Source organism: Cricetulus griseus, chromosome 2, assembly GCF_003668045.3.
Source record: "Cricetulus griseus strain 17A/GY chromosome 2, alternate assembly CriGri-PICRH-1.0, whole genome shotgun sequence".
In the NCBI taxonomy this organism is placed as follows: domain Eukaryota; kingdom Metazoa; phylum Chordata; class Mammalia; order Rodentia; family Cricetidae; genus Cricetulus; species Cricetulus griseus.
In genome coordinates, this window is record NC_048595.1 from 153,959,674 (window position 1) to 153,985,349 (window position 25,676).

At 39.6% G+C, this 25,676-nt stretch overlaps 1 long non-coding RNA gene across 1 annotated transcript in view; it reads right to left on the reverse strand.

Moving 5' to 3' along the window:
- Positions 1-4,195: 4,195 nt before the first annotated feature.
- LOC103163355 overlaps positions 4,196-25,676 on the reverse strand; it is a 44,267-nt gene continuing 22,786 nt past the window's right edge. Inside the window, exons 2-3 of the long non-coding RNA XR_003481903.2 lie at positions 10,772-10,906; positions 4,196-4,313 (exon numbers count right to left, since the gene is read on the reverse strand). This is a non-coding gene — a long non-coding RNA (uncharacterized LOC103163355). The remainder of the gene's footprint in view (positions 4,314-10,771; positions 10,907-25,676) is intronic.

Below are 25,676 nucleotides of genomic sequence, written 5' to 3' on the forward strand. Positions count from 1 at the left end.
GAAAGTGCTCTACATTCTTTAGCCATCAGGGAAATACAAATCAAAACAACTCTGTGATACCATCTTGCTCCTGTCAGAATGGCTAAAATCAAAAACAACAACAGTTTATGCTGGAGAAGATGTAGAGAAAGGGGAACACTCCTCCACTGCTGGTGGGAGTGCCAGATCATACAGCCACTTTGGAAATCAGTATGGTGGTTCCTCAGGAAAATGCTAATCAGTCTACCACAAGATCCAGCAATTCCACTCTTAGGCATATACCCAAAAGATGCACATTCATACAACAAGGACATCTGTTCAACTAGGTTCATAACAGCGTTATTTGTAATAGCCAGAACCTGGAAGCAAACTTGATGCCCCTCATCTGAAGAATGGATAGACAAAATGTAGTACACCTACACAATGCAGTATTACTCAGCAGAAAACAATGGAATCTTGAAATTTGCAGTCAAATGGATGGAACTAGAAGAAACCATCCTGAGGGATGTTACCCAGTCACACATGGTATGTATTCACTCATATATGGACTTTAGACATAGAACAAAGGATTACCATCCTACAATCCACACTGCCAGAGGAGCTAGGAAACAAGAAGGACCCTAAGAGAGAGATACATGGTCTCCCAGAGAAGAGGAAAGGGAGAAGATCTCCTGAGCAAATTGGGATCATGGGGGAGGGGAGAGAGAGTTAAGAGAAAGAGAAGGGGAGAAGAAGATGGAAGAGGAGGACATGAAGGATCAGGAAGATTGAGTCAGGGGAATAATAGAGGAGAGCAAGATAAGAGATACCATAATAGAGTGAATCATTATAGGTTTAAAGAGAAATCTGGCACTAGGGAAATATCCAGAGATCTACAAGGATGACACCAATAACAATCTAAGCAATAGTGGAGTGGCTACTCCAAATTCCCTTCCACAATAATGAGATTGATCACAACCTTATATGCCATCCTAGAGCCTTCATCTAGTAGCTGATAGAAGCAGAAGCAGACACCCACAGCTGAACACTGAGCCAAAATCCTGAAATCCAGTTGCAGAGAGGGAGGAGTGATGACCAAAGGAGTCAAGACCAGGTTGGAGAAACCCACAGAAACAGCTAACCTGAACAAGGGGAAGCTCATGGACCCCAGACTGATAGCTGGGATACCAGCATAGGACTGATCCAGTCTCCCTGAATGTGGATGTCAGTTTGGAGGTCTGTGCAATCTATGGGGCCTCTCGTAGTGGATCAGTATTTATCCCTAGTACAAGAATGGATTTTGGGAGCCCACTCCACATAGAGGGATACTCTCTCAGCCTAGACATACAGGGGAGGTCTAGGCCCTGCTCCACATGATATGACAGACGTTGAAGATTCCCCCATGGAAGGCCTCACCCTCCCTGGGGAGCAGAAAGGGGATGAAATGGATTGTTGGGTAGTAGGAGAGGTTAAGAGGGAGAGGGAACTGTTATTGACATGTAAAACAAGCTTGTTTCTAATTTAAATTAAAAAAGGAAATACAATAAAACCTCAGATTAAAATATGCAACTCAAAACAATATCCAACTCATTTTGGAAGAGTAGAAAATCTTGAAAAAAAACATAAAAAACAGACTAAAAACTAAAGATATTTAAATTAATATGTGGAGATAAAAGCTCATGTACAAACAAAAAAATATCCCTTTTTAACTCTTTCTTATTAGGGAAAGTCGGATGCAAAACTTCAAATTTCCAGAGTAAATTCAGCTTGAAGGTGTTTAGTTGGATGCTGAAAGGATTGTAATAGGAATATCTTGCTTTTCTTTTAGATCAGTGGCTTAAATAACAGCTTGCTAAAAACGGCACTGCATGATGCAACAGAAACAAATGGAATCAGACAGGGCAATTAGCCACAACTTTCTTTGGGTAAGTCCACCTAGTGCACAGGTGTCAGATGAGTTCATGGATGGCCTTCCTGGAGCTACCTAGCAGCATCTGTGCTAAACACCAAATCATCTGTTGCCATCCAGTGTTTCCCAGTGTGCCTGGGTAACATACAAACAGAGAAGAGCTTTCTGAAAGTGCTTAGAAAACATCAACTTTAAATTATCATACCTACAATCTCCTCATGAAACCTGAGAAAGCCGATTGAGGTGAACCGTTTTTGCAGGCTAATTTTGTGAAGATATTATACTTATCTAACATGGAATTAGGTAGATTACATGAGACCAACAGAAAATGTGCAGTAGCATATTAGTGAGGATATTTGGGCTCTAGGATAGCCGTGACGATCTCCTGAGGTCTGACCCAGCTTTTAGGACAGCAGCAACTCCAGAATGAATCATTGCCACATGTGTATCCACGGAGAAGAATTAGTAGTGGCTTCTAACACCTTTCTAATATTTTTTCATGTGTTTCTAAAAATTTGCCCAGTAAAAATGATCTCTAATTTCAGATTATTTGATAAAATATCATCATTAAGCTCTCAACCATTCATACTTATCCAGGTGTCTGGAAAGATCCTACAATTATCAACATCCTTAAAATGATAAAGTAATCTGGATGTATTCTAGAGGCAGGACTGGGTTCATTATTCTCAACACTACCTAAGGCAAAGCCAAATGCTAGAAGTTCCTGCACATCCAGAGTTTCCTGAACTCATAAACAATGTTTGTGTGTGTATATTTTCTGTTTTGTGTAATATTAAGGCTGAAGTAGAGATAGAGTAGCATGGTGAAAGAAAGACAAAGCATTTCCACTAGCATCTGCTACCTTCCTGATATTAAAAAAAAAAAAAAAAAAGACTTGGGAAGAGGTGCTGGCTTTTTTTTCCATTTGGTTTTGTATGATTAAGGTGGTGTCAAGTGGGAAAAGGAAACTTAAGCTCCAAATCTGAGGTCAGTTAAGGTCCCTGTGTGAAAAATGTACAAAAAAAAAAAAAAAAAAGCTTAAACTGTTTACCTCTGATCTTTTTATGATGACCAACTTATTCCAAAACAGAGAAAGGTAAACAAACAAAGCAGGCTTTAAAACTAGACTCAGTACATTTGTTGAAGGATACCAAAAAGGACAGCCTAGACTTCTCATATAAAATCCTAGCTAATACAACCCACTGTTAGCTCTCAGAAGAACCACAACACACAACCTTCCTTGTTCTCTGGGTTTCCTAACCTGGGTCCTTAAATAAGGACAACACCAGATAGCCCAGCTTCATAGACTAGATCATTTTTACCAAAGTTGACCACATGCCTAAGAGTCACTTTTAATGGTCACACTTCATTTGCTATTGTTAATAAAAATGATGTTGGAGGTGGAGAGATTAAGAGTATTTGATGTTCTTGCAGAGGACCCAGGTTGGGTTTCTAGCATCCATGTGGTGGCTCTCAACCAGCTTAACTACAGTCCCAAGGGTCCTGACTCCTCTCCTGACCACCAGGCACAAAACAAGGTATACATAAAACATGAAAGCAAAACATTCATACACAGAAAACAATAAAATAAATAACAATTTTCTTTGCATTTCTACTCTGTAGTAAATATTATAGCAATGTGCAAAGCACCTTTACATGTGAACTGTTATTTAGTTCTAGATTTGTCTTACATTTTTATTTACTTTGTATGCATGTGTGTGCATGTATGTTTGAACACACACACACATGCCAAAGTACACATGTGGAGGTCAAACGATAACTTTTGGGAGTCAGTTCTTTTTTTCCATCATGTGAGTCCTGGGGAAATGAACTCACATTGCCAGGCTTTGCAGGAAGACCTTTACCACTGTGCCATCTTACTGAACTACTTACTCTGGAACAATAACGTGTGAGGGCATGCTTACCATTTCCACTCTACAAGTAAAGAATATAATGCCAGGGAAGCCTAAGTAACTTAAGGTAGAATTCATTGTTAGATTTTTTTCATTTTTGTACTAGGCAGGAGAAACTGTGAAGTCTAAACTCTAGGGACTGACCACAATGTCCAAACACTCCAAATGCTCTTCAGAGAAATATGAATACATCTGAAAAACAACAAATCCACACCGTCTTAATGCACACAGACACTCTTTTTAGGAAGAATCGATAGAACAACTGATGTTAGTCTGGCTGACCTTGAATTCTGAAGTCCTAATGACAGACCCAGTTTATTCTTTGTATCACCAGTCTCCAGTTTCTCACATCTTAGATGTCCTGAACACTTTATCTAATTTGTCAAAATACAGTTGTATGACACTTAATGGTGAGGGTATGTTCTGAGACATATGTGATTAGGTGAGTTCCTGCGAACAGCATAGTGGGCACTTACCCAAGCCTGCATGGCATAGGTCTGTCACTGGCCAAGTCTCCTGATGCATTCATGAGTCTGTGGTAAAGAGAATAACAATATCAGCTGTCACCTGGTACTGCCATAGAGTAAACATTTTTATGAGTAGGAATATGCTCTAACAAAACAGTCAATAAAAAATAGTATAATAAATTCATTAACCAGTGACTTAGTCATTTATATACCAAGTGTTATTTATGTGATTGTGAGTTCCTGCTTTTATTATTGGCTGCACTGTGACTCCTTTAACATCAACATCACCACAAACAAGTGAGTAGTAATGCTATGGAACTGAGATGTTATCACAGACTGAAGCATCACGTGCTAACACATGGCTTTACCTTTAGCCAGGGAACCACAAGACAAGCATCATGTGCTAACACATCACGTGATGTGCCTTTACCCATGTGAACCACAAGAAAACTCCAGGAGCTCTGGACACTACAGAGTGTTGTGATTGCCAGAAGCCCCTGCATGCAGCTTTGCACATGGTCATAGAAAAATGTCCAGGCACCCAGCTAGCTGCATCTTTCCCTTCAAAGTCATCTTTAGTGCCTTAGGTACCAACCACCTTTAAGAAAGTTGGAGAGTCTATCCCATGATCACATCTGACTGCAGGCTTCTCCTCAAAACCAACTTTGCATCTACCAAGTGAAAAGTCTGGTAGCTAAGATGAAACTCTGACCTAAACAAAAACATGACCTGGTTTCTCTTTTGACTTCTAAGCTGCTAAGTGTGATACTATAGCAAGAATCATGGAGAAATACTAAAAGTCACATTGCAGTCTGCCAGGTAGTCATGCACACACCATGTTGAGCTTCCATTTCTGCCCTGAGACATACAATTTTCACAGCAGCAATTGTTAGAGTGTGGGTGAGTATTTGAGTTGATCTTTAGGGAAGGATTCATCAAACCATAAGTCCTGGATATTGAGCTAGAAAGATGGCTCAAGACTAAGAATAGTGACTGATGGAGATGGAGATTTCTGTCCCACCTTGTGAGGAGGCAGGAGAGGCCAGAGAAGGATGCCATGTAGCTGCCAAAGGAGTAATGAGTCCAGACATTCTCCAGTAAACCAAGACCATATAAAATACGTAGATTAATAGTTATGAGTTAATAATTAAGAGAGAGCTAGCCAGTAAGAAGTCCTAGCCTTCAGACAATAGTTTTATAGTTAAAACAGTGTCTGTGTGTTTATTTGGGGCAAGGCAACTGCAGAATCAGGTGGGACAGAAACTTCTGTCTTCCAGCTGCTCTTCAAAAAGACCTAGATTCAAATTCCAGAACCCACATGGAGGCTTACAAACATCTATAACTCCATTTCTAGGGGATCCATTGCCTTCTTCTGGCCTCTGAGGACAGTCAGGTGGTACACAGCCAGGTATGTAGGCAAAACACACAAACACTTAAAATAAAACAATAACAGGTTTTCAAAAGAAAAAACACATAGTTAATGAATCAGAAAGCCCTGATATCTTCCTGCACTCCATCATTACTTCCTGTTCTATTGTTTTGTTTTGTTTTGTTTTGTTTTGTTTTGTTTTGTTTTCTGTGCAGCCTTAGCTGTCCTGGAACTTGCTCTGTAGACCAGGATAGCCTTGAGCTCTTAGAGATCCTTCTGCCTCTGTCTCCTGAATTCTAGGATTAAAGGCATGTGCCACCATATCCAGAACACCCTGTTGTTCTGAGCCTCAGAAACTTCCAAAGTCCCAGTTTTCTCCTTTGTAAGATGGGAAGATGAATACTTTTTTTCCACAAAATGAGGAAGTAAGTAGGTAAAGCTCACAAAGTGAACATTAGAAAACATGTTTTCCTTTTCTTTTTCTTTTGTCAGTGTACCTGTATGCGTTTTAATGTTACTTTTGACTTCTTTTTCCCTCACTGAATCAGATTGAGCAAATGTGTTGGCCTCGTCTAAATGGAGACTTTCTTTCCCTTTCACAGAACTGTAAAGTGCCTCTAATTTATGCTTAAAATAGAGGAGAGATCAAGTTTGAATGTGTTTTAATAATTTATAATCCCAGGTGTAGTAATTACTTTGGTCTTTGAATAATTTCTTACGTATCAAGGAAGAAAAAAAAACTAGCAGTCATACTGGAAAGCAATCACTTTTTTTGTACAAAAACAAATATTTAAAATTTTGAGTATTCCCATCAGCTTCCAAAACTCTACAGAAAAGATTTGTCTTTTTAAAATTGATAAGACCCTGAAGGTTACTTTTAGCTTTTCAGAAATAGTACTTCATGAATAAAAGATGTCAGTCTGAACCCTTTTCCTCATAGAGGGTGAGAACACGCTGCCTGCACCCTCTTTCAGGACCGTGTGCCAGCATAGAGGCATGGTAGAGGACGGTCAGCATGCACTTCTCCTGATGGGGATCTTAGCCTTTTTATACCCTATTCCCATTCCAAAATGTTCTCTCCAATAAGCCCTCCCCTATTGCTACATTCACTGCTTTTCCAGTCTTCAGTTCAGCATCACATGTTTAACCTTCCATAGCAGTTCTTCATGTGGCTTTCTCTTCCAGAACTGGTTATTTTTTCCCCCATTCACAGAAACTAGTCTGCTTTTACTCAGCAACAATAGGCTGGAGAAATGCCTGTAGCCCAGTTCAGGGCCCCACCTTCCGGTGCTTTCAGATCATCTGTTTTGTTGATGGACAGGCCTGAGCTCAGAAACCAGATGTGTTTTCCAATGAAGTTTCTATTCTTATAGAGGACAGAGTGCCTGACATATGACAAAAGGCAGGAGTCTGCTTGTTTATACTACTTGTTCAATGTGGAGCAAATCAACAATATGTCCCTACTTCAAAACACTTTGGAGGGATGAAGCTTTCTCTCCTTAAAGCCCTGCCTAGCACAATTACAAGATTGCTTTCCTTAACTCTTCCTCTGGTGGGAGAAAACTTGATGGCAAAGTCACATTCTTACATTTTCTAGTGAAATTTCTCACAAACAACAACTGAAGAGCAAACAAGTTTAGCTTCTCATTTTTTCTTTCAAATCACAGGACTTGGGGACAGAAAGACTGACTAAGGCTATACAAGTGCCTGATAGTCACTTTTTTCCTTTTTTATTGTAGTGGGGGTTGAACCTGGACTCTCACAAAGGCTACATGGAAACTCTACCAATGAGCTACACCCCATTTCTTTTAAAATATTATTATTATTATTAATCAAGATCTTGAAAAATTATCAATGGCCTTGAACTCACTCTGTAGCCCAAACAGACATTCAACTCACAATCCTCTTGTGTCAGCCTTTCCAAGAACTGGCATTGTAGGTTTACAATACCAGGCCTAGATCACACAAACATTTTGAAGTATGAAGTATTAAAGGGAAAATAGGCAGGTTCATTCATTGTGTACAATATTAGATACTTATTTAATCTTTACCACGAGTCAAGATGTATACCATATTTCCATTTTCAGGTATTGAACAGTTGTAGAAACAGAACAACAGATTATGCAGGTAGACTGGGGGCAGGTGGGGACAAGAGAGAGAGTAATCAAGTAGGGGGTGGAAGGAGAGAGTGTAGAGAAAGAGAGCTGAATTTAGGGGTCTTTTCGGAGGTAGTGTGGACAGCTAGTGCAGTGGAAACTTTCTAGAATCTATGAGGGTGACCCTAATGGAGACTCCTTCTAATGGAGGATAGAGTCTGAAATGGCCATATTTTTTAGTCGGTCAAGGCTTCCAGTGGTGGTACAGGGTTATATTCGGTTGAGTTGTTGCTGAGGAGGTGAAACCAGAGTTTAAATGAGTACACCAGACCCAATATAAATGATAAATAGGAATTTATTTAGGGAAGAACTTACACAAATGATAGTAAATAACTGCCAAGGTCTTCCTGGTCCAGAAGATGCAGTCTCTGTCCTTCTGATGCTATCACCATAACCCAAGAGAGTGAGCCAGCCCCTCCTCTATCTTATAAGGGGTCACATCTGAACACCTGAGGCCATGCCCATAGGGTGTGGCACCACCTTTGTTCACTGGCAAAGCAAGATGCCACTACATTTCCCATTTTTGTCTAAATAAGAGATTTTTAATCTCTTGATACAAAACCTATATAAAATGATAAAAAATATCCAGAATAGTCCAGGAAAAGAAAGGGAAAAACATACACAAATTTAGACCTACAACCAGCAAGAGCAACATTAAGCAAGAAACTCATACTAAATGTCCAGTCCCAATGTAATGGCATATAACAGAGATTACTCCAACATCTGTCCTATTCTGGAAGGTCCAAGTCTTGTACCTAATATGTTCTAGCTGAGATAAGAGAGGATATTAGCTGTGACTCTCTAGATGAAAAGCTGAGGATTCCTTCCAGACTAATTATGGTTTGACCAAGCAAAACCCCTAAAGCAGTGGCCCAGGTGATCCAACATCTAAAACAGCTGAGACCATGCATCCACACAGACTACTACAGCCAGGATTTGGCCAGGGTACTGGGTTTTCTCAGGATCCCTTTGGGATTGATAGCACCTCCAAACAACAGGAAGCAGTTTAAAGAGAACTGCAACAAAATTCCCAAATGTTGTTTATAAATGCTTGTTTTAATTTAAACAGGATTGGTTGTAAATGGTTAATGATCACAGTCAATCTCTTTATAAAGAAAAAAAGGAATATGTTACAGAAATGAATATTTTTCATTGGTATGGATTTTGGTTTATTGACACAATTTTAAGGTCAATTTTGTAATAAGTATATTGCTACTCTTGTTTAGATACTGTTTCATACAGCTCATTTTAAAATGTAATGTATAAGTAAACTACAGATTATAGATAGTAACCTATAATAGTGAAACTTACAGTTATGTTATTTAGGTTTTTCTGGATATACAGAGATATATTTAAAATGAATAGATAGTCTCCAAAACCTTCCAAAGACCTTCAGAATATGGCAATTGAAATGGTTTATTAGGGCTTTTCATGACAATGAGACATGTCTGCTCCCAGCAGCACCGATCTACATTGGAGAATGTGATGAGCATCAAAGAAACTCCACATGGAGTTTACTTTCTTTATGGCAAAATTAGCCACTGGGCAAAAAATTACCCTCACCTTGACTGCTCTCAGTAGGCTGTCTAAACTGAACATTCAGTATCCACAGGAAAGTGACTGCTGAAATTGCCAAAACAAGATGGGACAGTCCTTTAGGGTCATTGATTCATGGAAGAGTCTGCCACATATTTGCATGACACAGAGAAAACACATGACAAAGTTGCAATACAGGTGGAACAGTTTCAAATTTCCTGCTTCACTGATAAGTCTGCCAGACATTATGGGCCTATTGGTTAAAGATGGATGCTCCAACATTACAGAGGAACTCTGGGTGACTGTCCAGGCAGCGAGATGTCTTTGTGAATACTACAGTTTATATATTGCCCTCCTGAGATATCTGATAGAGTTGAAGACAGAAGACAGTTATGGTTATGGTTTTCCTTAATTGTGATTAAAGTTAAGTTACATATAAAACTTTAGACTCACAAAGATAGGATAGATGATAAAATATTTTCTTTAAATTTTGCCAAATGTAAATGGACTAAATATTGTTAACTATAGTTCTGGCCTGATAACTGTTTTGTTATATATAATTTTATTACATTAAGGTTAAAAACTTTCTTTTTATTTAGACAGAAAACAAGGAGATGATGGGGAGATGTCCTTCTGTATGCTGTGAATATATGTTTCTCTTATTGGTTTAATAAAGTGCTGATTGGCCAGGAGCCAGGCAGAAAGTATACACAGAGCTACCAGACTAGGAGAATTCTAGGAAGAGGAATGCAGTAAGTGAGTCACCAGGAGACTCCATATAACCACTTGGAAAGTAGGATGCTGGGATATTCTCCAGTAAGCCAAGACCACATGGAAACACATAGATTAACAGAAATGGGTTGATAATTAAAAGAGAACTAACTAGTGAGAAGCCTGAGCCATTGGCCAAACAGTTTATAATTAATATAAGTCTCTATGTGGTTATTTGAGACTAAATGGCTACAGGACTGGACTGGACAGAAACTCTGTCTGCAAAAACTGATTCTTCAATGGTGTTTACTAGTTCAAAGATATCATGTTGAATCAAGTGAAATCAGTGACATGGGGGTCTTCTTTCTAGAGACCAGATATTTCTGTTAGTCTTCTGTGGAAGACTTAAACATTAATATCAAAATGGAAAATTTAAATTTTATAAGTATGTATACAGGGAAAAAACGGTATGAATAAGGATGAAAATAAGTATGAGGAAAATTGGGGGTTTTTTTGAGAGATAACAGAGTTTTGACAATAGTCCCTAGATTTTTGTTTTCTTCTGTCTCACACCAGTTGTCTCTTCTGATATGAGATAGAAACTCTGAATGTTTCTTTTAACAGCATGCTTGGATTTACAGAAGGAGAGGCACAGTCCAACTCCAAAGCCAACTTTGATTTTTATGGGAATTGCGACTACTACTGTACTGGGAAGTAAAGAGACATAGGTGTTTAGGTAGTGAGATTTTTACCCTGTATAGATATTGGCACCATAATTCAGATTCTTCTTTGATTGGTGATTCTTTCTGGATAGTTATCCTTTCTTCTTTAGGCCTCTGCATATCCAATGTCTTTTGGATTCTTGAAGATGGGTATATTCTGTTTTCCTGCAAAGGCAAGAACAGAACCCTTCATGAGGTTTCTTTAGAATTTGTGTCATTTACCTTGGTGAATGACCTATTATTTCTCCTCATCAAGAGTTTCTCCTGTTCAAATTGCATCTTGATTAGCTTTGATGGTATCCATAGCTTTTCTTCTCCTGTAGATACAAAAGCGAAACCCCTTCCCCAACTTAGAACATATCCTATTTTCCATTCTGAGATCAACACTTCCTTGAAGTACTCTGGATGATTTAGCTCAGAAGCTTTTTCTATAGTCCAATGTCTTTCTTTGGCTGTTTTTCCTGTCTCATTAGCATTAAGAAGATTCAAGATTAGTAAAGTATTATGCAATCTTTTTGTGAGATCTTAATTCTACCTGCCTGATTTCCTTTAAGGTGCAATTAGATGTCTCAACAACAGCTTGTCCTATAGGATTGTGTGGTATACCTATAATATGATTTATGTTATAATATTTAAAAAACTGTTTCAATTTACTGAAGACATATTTTGGAGTATTGTCAGTTTTCATTTGTTCAGGTATAGTCATTATTTCCTATAGGTGTGTAATACCAGCTCAAAGCAGTGGCCCAACGAAATCCTGAAAATGTGTCTAATGTATGGTGTATATATTGTAATTTTCCAAATTCTGCAAAGTGAAACACATCCATTTGCCAAATTTCATTTCTATGTATACCTTTAGGGTTACTTCCTGCTGGTTATAGAAAGAACAAGTAGGGCAATTTAAAAAATAATTCCTTAGCTTGTTGCCATGTGATGGAAAAATCCTTTTTAAAAATCTTTGCAATTTACATGATTTTTTATGAAATTCTGAGGCCTCCAGCTCACTTCCTATCAATAACTGATCAATTTCACCATTACCTTTTGCTAGAGGACCTGGCAGATCCATATGGTATATGATGTGTGTTATATACACGGGATGATTCCTATTGATAATTATGTTTTGTAATTTTATAAACAATGAAGTTAATTCTGTATCATCAGGAATAAATTCAGTAATTTCAATGTGTGAGACAATTATCTCCATATACTGAGAGTCAGTAACTATATTGAGAGGTTCTGTAAACTCTGTAAGTACCATAGGGATAGCATATAATTCTCCCTTTTGCAACAAGTTATAAGGGCTTTGAACCACTTTACTTATATCTCCTGATTTATATCCTGCCTAACCTGATTTGATTGCATCAATGTACAATGTAGGGACTCCACAGATTGGTCTTTTCCTTACAGTGCACGGAAGGCTCCAAATAGTTTTCTTTATGAATTTTATTCTCTCACTTTTCGGATCATTGTTGCTAGCATTTCCAAAAAATACTGCAAGCTCTTTGCCAGAATTCATTATCTTTCCATAAGGAGGAAATCTCCTCATTAGTTAAAGGTACTATAATTTCCACTTGGTTGATTCCTATCAGTTGTTGAGGTCTTAATTTTCCTTTTAAAATAAAATCAGAAATATTTTCTATATATGTTTTTAATTTTTTATTCTGTTTATGTTGTAGAAATATCCATTACAAAATGATATCTTCCCTCTGCATCAAAATCCCTGAAGGGTGTTCCCTAGATGGTAATATAACCAGAATGCAGTTGAGCTTTGGATCCACACGATGCACATGTGCTTCTTGTATACTCTTTTCTACCCATTCAAATTCCTTTTAAGCTTCAGCTGATAATATTTTTGCACTATTTAAGTCCTTGTCCCCTTTTAGTGTCTTTTTCAAACTTTTTAGATCAAATCCTTCTACTACAATAATAGTTTATAGCTGTGAAATCTCTCCTAGCAATTTTTGAAGATCATAAAAAGTCTGATATGGATCTCTTCTGATCTGTACTTTTTGTGGTCTAATTTTCTGTAGACCTATTTTATATCCCAAGTAACTAATAGAATCTACTCTCTGTGAAAAAACAATCCAGAATCTGCTGCCATCACAGTCTTAGACCCACCTGCACCCACCAGGAGAGGTGAGTGTGGGACCTCCTCTGGTCCACCTTCCTCTCCCCCTCCTTTGTGTCTCCTGACTTGGGGACTGTGCATGTAGTAGTGCCACACCAGCAGACCAAACCATCCAGAGACTACCATCATTGCAGTCTCAGACCCAGTTGCACCCACGGGGAGAGTCTTAGACATGCCTGCACTCAACAGAAGAGAGACCTGGGGGCAGACCAAACCATCCAACTACTGCAGCCATCAGAGTCTTGAACATATCTGCATCCACCAGGAGAGAGCCTTGGAACTGTACTCACCAGAAGAGGTAGAGACTCTACCTGCACCCACTGGAAGAAAGAATGGGAAGATGACAGTATAAGAATCTGATCTCTGAGCCAGGTGTTGGTGGCGCACGCCTTTAATCCCAGCACTTGGGAGGCAGAGGCAGACGGATCTCTGTGAGTTCGAGGCCAGCCTGGTCTCCAGAGTGAGTGCTAGGATAGGCTCCAAAGCTACACAGAGAAACCTTGTCTCGGAAAAAAAAAAAAAGAAGAAGAAGAAAGAAAGAAAGATAGAAAGATAATCTGATCTCTGTATTTTTTCTGGAATAATTTGTAATCCCCTGTGAAGTAAAACTTTCTTTACTTCCTCAAGCATTTTTTCTAACATCTCTGCCTTAGAATCAATGAATAAAATATTATCCGTATAATAGTAAATTACAGATTGTAGAAACTGTATACATGAGCTGGGCATTGGTGGTTCATGCCTATAATCCCAGCACTCAGGAGGCAGAGGCAGACAGATCTCTGTGAGTTTGAGGCCACCCTGGTCTCCAGAGTGAGTTCCAAGATAGCCTTCAAAGCAATACAGAGAAACCCTGTCTTGAGAAACAAAAGAAGGAAAGAAAGAAAGAAAGAAAGAAAGAAAGAAAGAAAGAAAGAAAGGGAGAGAGAGAGAGAGAGAGAGAGAGAGAGAGAGAGAGAGAGAGAGAGAAACTTCATATGAATTATTTCCAATGGGTTTTGCACAAAATATTGGCATAGAGTGAGGCTATTTAACATTCCCTATGGGGGGTCTAGCGGCGGCGGGTACCCTAGCCTCAGGTGAGTCTGGGGGCTGCTTTGCCTGCCCCCCAACCTCTTCCATCAACCCCTGATCACTTCTGGCTGAAACACCCCACCCCCGGACAAGAGTGGACCAGCCCAGACTGGAAGGCCCAACCTGAGTCTAGACACACCTCACCCCTATCTACACCCTGCCCTCTGTCCAGCGGCAGGTACCCTAGCCTCAGGTGACTCTGGGCGCTGCTCTGCCCAACCCCCAACCTCCTCTATCAACACCTGCTCGCTTCTGCCTGACCCCACTCAGACAAGAGTGGACCTCCCCAGTCCGGGAAGGCCCACCCTAAGTCCAGACACAACTCACCCCTCTCTACACCCTGCCCTAACCTCCTCGGGTACACGAGCCTCAGGAAGGTCCACACTGAGTCTGGACACACCTCAGCCTTGTCCACCCACCACCCTCTGCGATCCCACTGCCACCAGAAGCTGAGCCACCTGCACTCACTGGCAGAAGGGATGGGAAGAAGACAGAGTAAGAACACACTCAACAACAGAAAAAACAATATGACACTGGCAGATCTGAAAAGCCCAACACAGAGCATGAAGAAGAGATGGACCTCAAAATTTACCTTAGGAAGATAATACAGTCCTTTAAAGAGGAAACACGAAAATTCCTTAAATAAATAGAAGAAAAAACAAGCAAAAAATTACATGAGATGGAGGAAAAGACAAACCAAAGAATTCAAGAAGTTAACAAATCTCTCAAAGAATCTAAAGAAAGCCAAGAAAAAAACAGCCAAGCAAGTGAAAGAAGCACTCGAAACAGTTCAAGGCATGAAAGCTGAAATAGAAACAATAAAGAAAACACGGAATGAGGTGATGCTGGAATAGAAAGGCTGGATAAATGATCAGGAACTAAAGATGTGCATATAACCAATAGAATACAAGAGATGGAAGAGCAAATCTCAGTTGTTGAAGACTCTCTAGAGGATATACAATCGTCGACCAAAGAAATCTCAAGTCCAACAAATCCTTAACACAAAATATCCAGGAAATATGGGACACTGGGAAAAGGCCAAACCTAAGAATAATAGGTATAGAAGAAGGTGAAGAAATACAGCTCAAAGGTACAGAAAACATATTCAACAAAATCATAGAAGAAAACTTCCCTAACCTATGGAAGGATATGCCTATGAAAGTACAAGAAGTTTACAGAACACCAAACAGACTGGACAACAAAATGAAGTCCCCCTCGACACATAATAATCAAAAGAACAAACCTACAGAATAAAGAGAAAATATTAAAAGCATCAAAGGAAAAAGGCCAAGTAACATATAAAGGCAGACCTATCAGAATCAATCCTGACTTCTCAATGGAAACTTTGAAAGCCAGAAGGTCCTACAAACACTAAGGGAGCATGCTAAATCTATACGATAGAAGAAAGATAGCATCTTCAACAAATGGTGCTGGCACAACTGGATTCAGACATGCAGAAGATTGCAGATAGATCCACATCTGTCACCATGCACAAAACTTAAGTGCAAATGGATCAAAGATGTCACCATAAATCCAGCCACACTGAATTTTCTAGAAGACAAAGTGGGAGATATCCTTAAATGAATAGGCACAGGAGACTGCTTCCTGAACATTACACCAGTAGCACAGACATTGAGATCTGCAATTAATAAATGGGACCTCCTGAAACTGAGAAGCGTCTTTAAGGCAAAGGATATAGTCAGTAAGACAGAACGACAGCCCACAGAATGGGAAAAGATCCTCACCAACCCCACATCGGACAGAGGGCTCATTTCCAAAACATACAATGAACTCAAGAAGCTAGCCACCAAAACACCAAACAATGAAATTAAAAAGTGGGGTGCAGAACTAAATAGAGAATTCTCAACAGAGGAATCCGAAATAGCTGAAAGACACTTCAGAAAGTGCTCAAAATTCTTGGCCATCAGAGAAATGCACCTCAAAATAACTCTGAGATACCACCTCACAACTGTCAGAATTACTAAAATAAAAAATACCAATGACAATCTATGCTGGAGAGGATGTGGAGAAAAAAGAACACTCCTCCATTGCTGGTAGAAGTGCAAACTTGTAAGACCACTCTGGAAATGAGTATGGCAGTTGCTCAGAAAAATGGGAATCAGTTTACCTCAAGATCTAACCATTCCTCTCTTGGGTATATACCCAAATAGTACATGTTCATACAACAAGGACATATGTTCAACCATGCTCATAGCAGCATTGTTTATAATAGCCAGAACCTGGAAGCAACCTAGATGCCCCTCAACTGAATAATGGATACAGAAAATGTGGTACATTTATACAATGGAGTATTACTCAGCAGAAAAAAGCAATGGAATCTTGAAATTTGCAGGCAAATGGATGGATCTAGAAGAAACCATCCTGAGTGAGGTAACCCAGTAACAAAAAGACAAACATGGTATATACTCACTCATATATGAATTGTAGACATAGAGCAAAGATTACCAGCCTATAATCCTCTTCACCAAAGAAATTAGGAAAAATGAAGTACTCTAGGGGATAAATACATGGACCCCAGGAATTGGAAGGGGCAGGAACTCCTGAGCTAATTGGGAGCATGAGGATAGGAAAGGGGGAGCTTCCAGAATGAGAGCAGGAGAAGAGTAGAGGAGAGGAGGAAATGGAGGAGCAGAAATATTGGGTTGGAGGAAGAATAGAGGAGAGCAGGATGAGAGATACCATATTAGAGGGAGCCACTATAGGTCCGAGGCGAGATCTGGCACAAGGGAGACTTCCAGAGATCTACAAGGATGACACAAACTGACAATCCAGGCAATGGTGGAGAGGATAATCTAAATGCCCTTCCCCTAAAATGAGATTGATGACTACTTTTTATGCCATCCTAGATCCCTCATCCAGTGGCTGATGGAAGCAGAGGCAGACATCCACAGATACACACTGAACTGAACTCTGGAACTTAGTTGCAGAAAGGGAGGAATGAAGATAGAAGGGGTCTGTACCATGTTGGAGAAACCCACAGAAACAGCTGGCCTGAACAAGGGGGAACACATCAACTCCAGATGCTGTCTGGGAGGCCAGTACAGGACTGATCCAGATCCCTGAACATGGATGTCAATGAGGAGGCCTCTCTTCTCTAGGAGGCCACTGGTAGTGGATTAGTACTTTTCCTGATGTAAGAAGAGACTCTGAGAGCCCATTCCACATGAAGGGATGCACTCTTGCCCTGTACACATGGGGGAAGGTCCTAGGCCCAGCCCAGGATGATGTGGTGGAATTTGTGGAACCCCCATTGAGGGCCCTACCCTGCCTGGGGAGTAGAGGGTGGATGGAGTGGGGGGTAGGTTGGGGTGGGGTAGGAGGGGTGACTGTGAGGGGAGGGAGAAAGAGAAGGGATTGACATGTGAAATAAGCTTGTTCTGATTTTGAACTAATAAAAATAAAATAAAAAATAAATAAAATAACATTCCCTATGGGGGGACCTTCCATTGATATCTCTTGACTGGCTGAGAATTTTTCTAAGTAGGCACTATGAAGGCAAATTTTTCACTATCTTTTTCTTGTAAAGGTATACTGAAGAAACAGTTCTTTAAATCAATAGCTATTATAGGACATTCTATAGGTATCAGAGAAGGCAAAGGCATTCCAGGCTGTAGAGAGCCCATTGACTGAATTACCTTGTTGATGACTCTCAGGTCTGTAAGTATTCTCCATTTTTCAGATTGCTTTTTAATAACAAATACAGAAGAATTCCAAGGGCTGGTTGATTCTTCAATATGCCCAGCATTTAGCTGTTCCTGAACCAGCTGTTCTGGAGCCTCTAGTTTCTTGGAAGTCATAGGCTAACCAGAAATATTCATCAGTTAGCCACTTTAAGGATGAGGCTTTTGGTCCCTCTGTGAGTTCAACACTTGTTTTTCTACAGTCTGGATTGTTGGTGTCTGTTTTATATAATGCCTTATAATGTTTTTCCATAAACATGAGTTTATGATTCATTTCTAATAATGGAGGAATGTTAATCTGAGTATTCCATTGCTGCAACAGATCATGACAACATAGATTTATTGCTATATTAACCACACATGGACTTAGCCTTCATCTTTGACCTTCTGGCCCTATACATTCAACCCATCTTGTGCTTTGTTTTACCTGAAATAGGGTTCCAATCCCTAAAATTTGAACATTTATCTTCTGCAGAGGTCAACTTGGATGCCAAGATTCTGGAGTTATAATGTTGACATCTGCCCCTGTGTTCACTAATACTCCAAATATAAGTTTATTTATCTGTACTCTTAGTTTTGGTTTTTGGTCATTTACAGAAAACTGCCAAAAGATATGTTTTTTGTTTGTTTGTTTGTTTGTTTCCTCAATGACTTTTTGCTTCATTTTCCAAAACTATTCTACCATTCAGAGGAGTATGCTTTTTTTATAATAGGCACTGTATTTCCTAATTGTCCTGGGGAGGATTATCCTCCACAGTAACTGGGAATGACTGGACCATGTTCAACATGGGAGCCTTCAAGAGACCACCCCCAGGAATATCCCTATGGTAAAGGCTACCTTGTTTTTCTGGTGTTGATCTATATCCATTGGTCCAATGTTGGTCTTTGATGCATCTTCTACATCATCCAGAAGGTTGGGGCCTTCTATTTGGGTTATTACCAGAAGAAGCATTATTTCTACAATGCCAAATCTACAAATTTATTCTCAGATGTCCTATTCTATCACAATTAAAACATTTGTTGTTTTGATGTCTCCTCATATCTTTGGAGATTGCTTCTCCTACCCAAACCTCAGTGTTATGATCAAAAGAATCAACATTGCCTGTGTGCAGGATCCATTCATCCATCGGTGCTGATCTTATCTTTAAGGGCCCAAGCACCTTTTTGCATTCTAAATTAGCATTTTCAAAAACTAGTCATTCAATGAGTACTTGTCTAGCTTCTGGATCTGCTAACCCTATTTGTACATCTTTAGTCAATCTGGAAAAGTCATGAAAGGCTTCTTTTGGGACTTGTATAACCTTAGTATATGACTCAATTTCTGATCCCTGGCTCTTGAATCTTGTCCCAAGCATCCAATGCTGCTGTACAGCATAGGGACAAGACATGTTCATTGTTTGTAGCTTGAGTATTTTTATCAGCACTATGGCCCTCACTAAGACTTTGATCTTGGGAAGCCTCATAACCTTTGATTCTGCTTTGATGTTCAAGGTATTTGGCCTCTGCTCTTCAATATGACTTCCACTGCAGCTGTGGACCAAGCTCTAGGACAGCTGAGACTTACTGAAGCCAGTCCTTTGGAGTTATTCTATGTCTTGTAGCCCCTAACTTTACTGCCTCACATATGTGAATGCATGCCATAAGAAACTACCACTTCCTTAATACATTTTAAATCTTTCATATGTATTGGCTCCCATTTGCATTTGGTAAAACCTCTGGGTGTTCATTATTTGCTAGCTTTTGAGTAATAGTAACAAGATAGACCATTGCAGGTGATGATGATGATGATGATGATGATGATATGACCTTTGGTAATTCATCTCTGACTCTGAAAGGTATTGGTGATGTTTTATTTTCTTTCATGTGTACCTTAGCTCCTGGTGTATCAGTTTTATTAAGTTTTTGTGGCCTGTAGTCAATTCACCATTTTTTTCTCAGAGCATTTAAACTTCCTGGAAAGTGAAAACTTCCAACAATTTCATTACATCAGTCAGTTTCTTGTTCTCCTCATTCACATATGATTCTAGAGATTTAATATTCCCATCCTTGGAGATTATTTGGATGGCATATAGATTGCCTTCCAAAAATGATGTTCTATTTGCAAGCTTGTCATTAATCTTATACATGGAACAGAATTTTTCTGTTAGCATTTCAATATTATGTTGCATTTTTTAATTCTGTATGTCAAATCATGATTGCCATTTTCATTGGTGTGAATTCTTTTTATTAAACTCTCATATCAATCTGTAAAGTCCATATGATTTCTGTAAGTTACTCATTCTTATCAAATGATTTCTTTAAGTTTATGATATGGATTATCAAGCTAATAGCAACTATGACTAAGTGTAAATATGTTCCAGTTAGGGCATATACCTCTTCTAAAATCCCATCCATAGAAGTAACAAAAAGATTTTTTTTAGTTTCTTTATTATAATATTATCTGCCATTGGTGTTAATTTTATGTATGAATGTATTTACTTATTTATTAGCTTAAATTGCAAAATATGAAGTAATTTGCCTCAAGTAAAATCTGGAAGATTGAGGTCTGGGTGCTTGGTGGTTTCCTCATTGACCTTAAGTTGCAATAACTACGTTTGCCCAACAGGTGTTACAGGTGTTCCACTGAAAAAAAAATAATCCAGGGCAAAGAAGCTCAGGTCTGACTTTTCTCTAATGTATTACAATCTGTAATTTCTAAGCAACACTCAACAAACCCAAACCGAATGAATTTTTTGTTAAAGAGAAAGGAAAGAAGCAACCTGCACAGGCAGCAGGCTTTGCAGGGCCAGCAGAGCTGGGTGGCCAGTTGGAACTCTGGCTGTGGAGAGGGTGAGCCTAATGATGGCTGAAAAATTCGCAACAGCTCCAGGAAATTGGAAAAGGAGGACAGTGACTCAGCACATTGGGAGAGAGCTACATCACTCAGGGGAGTGTGTACTATTCCAGGCAGGGTCGAAAGAGCTGTGCGGCAAATAATCAACAAACCAGAGGCGTCAAACTACAGAAATAATTGAGGGAATGCAGAAGGGACTCACGGGTCTGACCTAGTGAATGCAGAGAAGCTGGCATGGTTGGCCCTGGGTCACGGAATGCCATAGCCAGCCAGCCATGCTAGCTGATTGTGGGAATCAACCCATGTGGGTGCCAATTGAAGGTGGGGTTTAAATAAGTCTACCAGACCCAAGATGATACATGGGTATTTATTCAGGGGCGCACATACACAAATAATAGCAATAATAACCACCGTGGTCTGCCTGCTCCAGAAGATGCAGTCTATGCCCTTCCTATGCTCTCACTGAAACCCAGGAGATTGAGCCAGCCCCTCCTCTTCCTTATAAGGGGTCATGTCTGCATACCTGAAGTCATGCCCATATGATGTGGCCACCAACACAAGTTCACTGGCACACAAGATGCCACTACAAGGAGGTCCTGTGGAGATGCCTGAACAACACAAGCTGATGCTAGGACAGAAGTTCACTCTCTGAAAACTGACATGGGGACCCCATTGCTGAGGACAACTCCCACACAGCTCATTGAACAAAGAGAGGTTGGGCAAGTGCAGGCTTGGATCCTTCACCTCTACTTTCTAAACTCATTGGCACGAGAAAGTACTCTGTAAGCTATGGAAAGAGAAACCTAGACATCAACCCAGATACAAAACTATCCATCTATAATCTGTCCTGCCTGCAAGATGTACTGGAGCAATGGTAGCACAGAACTTGTGGAAAAGGCCAGCCAATGTTTGCTTTAACTTGAGGCCCATACTATGCCAAAATACATTCAGTAGGTCATGTCCTACACTACCTGAATGGCCAGGAACAAGAGGCTGGATAGTCCAAAAACTAGAGGTATAACCAACCACAACTGGCAAAAAATAAAAATCTATGAAGTGATTCCTAATGATATGCTGGTATACCCATAGAGCTGCAACAGAAGGGAGAGGGAGCAAAACCCACAACTCCAAATGGGAGGTTTTCATTGGTTCTCTCCCCTCAGAGAATAGGGAACCCAGAAGACAGGAAGGAAAGTTTGTAGGTATCAGACAGGAGGGAGGACACCAGAAAAACATGGCCCACTGCATCAACTAAGCAACTAAGCAGGGCTCACATGGGCTCATAGACACTGAAGCAGCAAGCATGAAGTCTGCATGGGTCTGTATTAGGTCCTCTGTGTATATATTATAGCTGCTATCTTTGTATTTTTATGGGACTCCTAACAATGGAAGCTGGTATATCTCTGACTTCTGCCTGCTCTTGGTACTCCTCTCCTCCTGCCTTGTCCAGCCCTACTGGAAAGAAGGGATTTTGTCTTTTCTTATTATATCTTGTTTTGTCCTGTTTGACTGTTGTCCCTTGGAGGCCTGCTCTTTTCTGACAAGGAAATGGAGAGGAGTGAATCTGGGAGATTGGAAGTGGAGGTGATCTGGGAGGAACAGAAGGAAGGAAAACTCTAGTTGGGATGTATTGTATGAGAGAAGAATCTATTTTCAACTGAAAAAAACTTTAAAAATTAGAAAACATATATGTGTGTGTGTGCGTGTGTGTGTGTGTGTGTGTGTGTGTGTGTGTGTGTGTGTGTGTGTACATGTATATCCATGACTAGAAAGAAAGAAAGAAAGAAAGAAAGAAAGAAAGAAAGAAAGAAGGAAAGAAAGAAAGAAAAGAACTATACCATACAATAAACAACAGGACAAAGGTGAGAAAAACAAACATGACCAATTCCACCAGTAAACTTTTCTTGTTTGGGGATTTTTAATTGCTTTGTTTATGTCTAGTCTATAAAAAGCCTTATCAATTTAACTCCATCTCCTTGTAGTACCAAATACAAAGTCCTAAAACGTAAGTGTTCTCATTAAAGTAGACTCTTGTAACCTAAGGACTTGGTGGTATTGTGCATACCCTACTCTTTCAGACAGACCATACACAGGGGCATTAAATATCACTCAGGAGCTGGGTGTATAGCAGAATGTTTGTGTGGCATGCTAAGGTCATGGAAGGGTTCAACTTTAGTACTGAAACCAGTCTCAGGAGCCTAGGATGTATGCACACATCAGTCCTGTTACCAAAATTCACTCCAGTGAGATCCACAGGGTCTCATTAATACTGGGCTTCATTTGAATAAAACCAAACTAGACTAAGAAAAGAATCTTTGATGTGTAAAAATGTGTCTAGTTATCCACAGGACAAAGTCTCAAATGCCAAAATACATTCAGTGGATCTTGGCCAGTTGATGCTTTCATGAGCCCTCACAGCTGCCATAGGGTCATTCCAGTGTGAATAAACCCACTGCACAGCTAGTCCTACAAATTTTGGCACTAAATGGAGTTACCTGTAGTTGGGGAGAGAATGCCCCGCAGGGGCTGGGGCAGCATCTGTCATGGTGTCCTTTGGTAAATACTCAGTGTCCTGTTCTTGCTCTCTAGAGGACACATTGTTGTGAAAGCTTCCCCGTTGATAAACAAAGGAGCTCTTCTGTATGTTCTCCTAACCAAGGAGGATTCCTTTCTACTTCTTTAATTCAGAGCTCCCAAATGGAACAAACTCACCTAGCATTGCAAAAGGCCTTTCTATGACTGTTCTCGGGTTTGAAAGAGCCCCGATAACTAAGAACTTTGTGGTTAAATGGGTAAAAATACTTTTCTGGGGTTAATAAGAAAAAAAAACTTAATTGTATAAATTTTATAATTGAATTTGTGCATACTTTCTTCTGTGGTAATGGAGGTAATTTTTACAATCATCTTCAGAAAGAAATTGGTTGTATGCAACCAAGACAAAGGCCGTTTGATACAACACACATCTGTGGCTACTGAATGCCTGTTTTGAATTACATTTAAATTGCCTGAAGAACATTTGGCAAATGGAAAATTTTAACTTGGTTTAAGCTTTTCCATGGACAATTTAGGTTTTGTATTGTTATTGTTATATCTGTGCTTCTGCATTCAAATCTTTTCAACCAGCATGGAAATAGAAAAAACATTGTGCTAAAGGCTTTTTAATGACATAGTAACTCCTCTTGACAAGTAGTGGATCTGTTCCATTATCTCATCTGCCAAAAAAGAAATATCTTCCAGGAGGATAATATGTGCTTAATCATGAAAGCCTTCAGCTTTGAAAGCTTCAAATGATAGAATCAGCAAGAGAAACAAACACTCTCTACCCGAGTCAGATGTGTTCTTTTGATTATCCTGCAGTAACATCTGTGGTAGCAATACTTTCTGGAAACCACTGTTGATGTTCTCATAGAGCCTTACCAAGTTTGCCTGGCTTATCGTGCAAAAAGAAAAAATGTGGTTTAACTAACTCTGGCATGGCATTTTCACTCCCCATGCCTTTTTCTGACTACCTGCTAGAAGCTCGGAGTCACTTTCTGAGTTATGACCTTAGAATACAATAATCCTCTAAATGCTGTGTAGTCACCACTCCACATTTGTGGGTTCTGTATATATCTTTTAGGCCAACTGTTGATGGAAATATTCATTAAAAACACATTTGTAATGAAAATTCATTAACTGTTTCTTGTTACTGTTTCCTAGGCAATTCAGTACAGCTATTATGTGATATTTGTGCTATTGTAGGTATTATAAGTCATGGAGACACCTTAAAGTATACAGGGAGGTGTGTGTGTGTGTGTGTGTGTGTGTGTGTGTGTGTGTGTGTGTGTGTGTGTGTGTTGGATACACATGCTGTACCATTTCACATCGGGGACCTGAACCCCTGATGTTCTGTTGTCCTTAGAGAATAGCCCTACAGATACCAAGGAGCAACTACATTCTTCTTGTGAGTGTCCTTTCTTTCCATTCCAGAGAACAGTCACTCCAGTAGTGTCATCATTGTATAATTACAATCAATAGACAACTTAATGACTTAGAAAATGCATCAGTTAGAATAAATGAATTATGTGGCCTTGAGTGAAGTCTTTGCGATAACTTCTCTATTCCCAGTGTTAGAAACTTTGCAAGTGAGAACTAAGTCTACACAGTTCTACTATTCTTTTAGGTCCAGATCAGAGGTAGCACACATGCTCATTACTCTGGTAACTGTTCATGGGTGGAAATGCTCTAGATTGAGCTCACCATGAAGTAGCCCCTTCTTCTTCCATGGGGCAGAGTTCTGTGCTATGAAGTTGGCATTTGCTAAACATTGTCAGTGACAACATGGAAGAAAATACAAGACTCACACAGACACGCATCATAGATGCTACTCTTGTTGCTAGTCACTGAAGATATGAGCTGAGAATCTGATGCAGACTTTAAAACATCACAGTCCATTGTTGTGGAATATTACTTTAACTATGTAAAGGTGTGTTACATTTGTTTATGCTTCATAATATTACTTTAACTGTGTAAAGGTGTGTTACCTTTGTTTATGCTGCATTTGTTTATTTAGGTAAAGATGTGTTCACCTTGCATGCCTAAGGCATGATTGTCTAATAAAGAGATGAACTGCCAATAGCTAGGCAGAGAAAAATAGGTGGGCTGGCCAGCAGAGAGAACAAGGAGGAGAACTCTAGGCTCCAGAGAGACAAGGACAGGAAGACAAAGAGAGGAGAGAATAGAGAGATGCCTTGGGCCAGAAACCAGGCTGACACAAGCCAGCTAGACATAGAGACATCAGGAAAGAAGATACAAAGAAAGAAAAGGTAAAAAGCCATGAGCAAAAGGTAGATAAAGAAAAACAAGTTAGCTTAAATTAAAAGAGCTAGCCAGAAATGAGCATAAGCTAGGCCAAGCATTCAAAACTAATAATAAGTCTCCATATCATGATTTGGGAACTAGCTGGTAACCCAAAAGATAAAGGCTGGTATAATCCATAGAAAGAAAGGTCCCCTTCAAAATTTTTGTAGGGCGGATGCATGGTTATTCAAAATAAATAAAAGACACATGATACAAGATTAGTGATGCAATTAGTGATGCAATTAGTGATACCTCTTGTATCTGAATTTGGACAAGCTGAGTAAAGTGAAATTCACTAGAAAATACTTAGGGTGAGTTGTATAGTTGAAAAACCCTGACTTTATTGAAAAATAAAGACAGATG